General features: G+C 53.7%; 1 long non-coding RNA gene across 1 annotated transcript; it reads right to left on the minus strand.

The window, feature by feature from the left end:
- Nucleotides 1–535: 535 nt before the first annotated feature.
- Nucleotides 536–1,916, minus strand: LOC135579683 (uncharacterized). Its single transcript, XR_010473287.1, has 3 exons — nucleotides 1,548–1,916; nucleotides 1,423–1,474; nucleotides 536–1,175 (listed from the first exon to the last, which is right to left on the minus strand). It is a non-coding gene; the product is annotated as an uncharacterized LOC135579683 (long non-coding RNA).
- Between the last annotated feature and the right edge of the window lie 615 nt (nucleotides 1,917–2,531).

Consider the following 2,531-nt stretch of genomic DNA (forward strand, 5'->3'; position numbering starts at 1 on the left):
ACACCACACACCGCCCCACCTGCTTACCGTGCTCAGCTCACCTCTTTCCTCACTGTTTCTTGCCAAGTTGTCCCTCTGCATCTGAAATCAAGGTATTCAGCAAGTCACCCAGATGCTCATGAACATCTTGACTATCCAACAGGTCTGCTTTCTGTTTAGGAATCCCACCAGAAGCTCTAATTAGGTCTCCAAAACACTGGAGAAGGGACAGTCCGCTCCCCTGCCCACAGCTACTCCATCCCAGATGACGGCTCAACCTTTGCCAATGCAGTTTAACGTGTCAACAGATTAACCGTGCACCCCTAGAGCTCCATTCACCCACCCCTGACTCCACGCCTCCGGGCACAGCAGCTCCGAGCCAAATGTGCACGTGCACAGACAGACGCACCTCAAAACATAATAGACAACACATCAACAGCACCAAAAGTGCTGTATAACAAGAACTACTCCAAAACAGAGACTACATCAATCAAAAGAAACTGCAGAGAGGCAGCAGTGAGGCAAGGACTCTCTACTGCAACCCCAGAAAAAAATAAGAGCCCAACATCACGGCCCCTTAAGAAATGGTGGCACTGGCACAAACACGCAAGGCTGCTGCAAAACTAAGAACTTCTTCCCAGCATCTTAAAGTGCCAGTCCCATAGACTGGATGCATACAGAGCACAACCGCTGATGATGCGGCCCAGAACTACACCGTAAACCACAACTGACCAGAAACATGAAAAATGAAACCACTACCCACACTTTCGGCTGATGATACAAGAATCCAGGACCCAATTGACACCAAGCCAATTGGCACTGGCATTCCAGATCCCGGGATGGCACCCGAGATACATGCTGTGCGCCTGGAGCGCAACGAGACCCCAGGATCATCGGACAGTCACGAGACAGGCTTCCCAAACTACACAATGCAGACAGAGGCTGGAGCTGCCCTGCCCGCCACACCCTGGCATCACACTGTAAAGGTCCCCAGACACTTTACCCACCCAAGGGGAACTGTTCCTGGACGGCCCTTATCAGAACTTAACCCCAACCCTGCGATTCCCAGCCCCTTCCCAGCCCCCGTGCCTCCACTTAGCTTTCAGAGGGCCGAGGGACCTAACCCATCTTCGACGAAGAAAACGCCACACGCGCTAACAGGGATCTTCCTGCATCGCTGGGTTCCTCTTCAACATCTACAGGAACACAAGAAAACACACGCTCGTTAAGCCGTACCGGCACACGGTGCCGTGGGGTAGACTCCGACCCCTTCCGCGACACCCACCTCCCGCTCAGTTCCACGGCGTTCCGTGCCGCGGGCGCGGTCACAAACCCTCATCGCTTGTGACGCCTAAGACGGCGAGAAACAAAAAGATCCGTAGCTCTTCGAATAAATCCCTGGCCCCACGCTCCTCCTCGCCCCTACCACGGCTCCGTGCTCACCTTGCCAGAGGAGCTGCGCTGCCGATACCCAGCTTTCCACTTTGCTTCGCACCTAGAGAACATAGAAACGACCAAACTTAGCTGGAGCCACACGGCACAGCTTCCTGCTCCCACCACGCACCGACCTGCTTGCTTACGGCGCTCGGCTCGCCTCCTCCGTCGCTCTTTCGTGCCAAGTTGTCCCTCTGCATCTGAAATCAAGGTATTCAACAAGGTAACCAGGAGCTCATCAACAGCTTGACCATTCCACAGGTCTGCTTTCTATTCAGGAATCACACAATAAGGTCTAATTGAGTCCCAAAAACCACTGCGGTACGGACTGTCCGCTCCCCTGCCCACAGCTACTCCGTCCCAGATGACCGCACAGCCTATGCCTACGCAGGATAACATGTCCACAGATCAATCGTGGACTCCTAAAGCTCGGTCCACCCGCTCCTAACTCTACACCTCCGGGCAGAGCAGCTCCGAGCCAAATGCGCACGTGCTTAGACAGATGCTCCACACAACACTATAGACGACCCGACAGCAACAACACCAAAAATGCTCCACAACAAAAATAACTCCAAATCAGAGACGGCAACGATAAAAATAACCTGCGGGGAGGCAGTGGTGAGGCGAGGAGCCTCTAATGCCACCCCAGAAAAAAAAGGAGCCGAACGTCACGGACTCTTACGAGACGGCAGCCCTGGCGCAAACATGCGGAGACGGCACAAATACGAGAAGCTGCTGCAAAACTTAAAACCTTCAAGATGCTGGGAAGAAGTGCCAGTCCCTTACACTGGATAAGCAGAGATGAGAGCTGCTGTTGCAGCCCAGAACTACACCATAAAACACAACTGACAAAAAACATTCAAGATACAAGAACCGTGTACCCTTTCGACTGCTGATACAAGAAAACCAGCAGCCGATTAGCGCTACGTCGATCGGCACCGGCTTTCCAGACCCCGGGATGGCGCTTGAAATGACTTTCTTGCCCCTGGAACACAATGATACCCGAGATCGTCTGACAGACACGAAGCACGCTCCCCAAACTACACGACAACAGACGCGGGCTGGAGCGGCCCTGCCCGGCACACGCTGGCATCGCACTATAAAGTTGTCTGACCCCA

Source organism: Columba livia, chromosome 5, assembly GCF_036013475.1.
Source record: "Columba livia isolate bColLiv1 breed racing homer chromosome 5, bColLiv1.pat.W.v2, whole genome shotgun sequence".
Lineage (NCBI taxonomy): Eukaryota > Metazoa > Chordata > Aves > Columbiformes > Columbidae > Columba > Columba livia.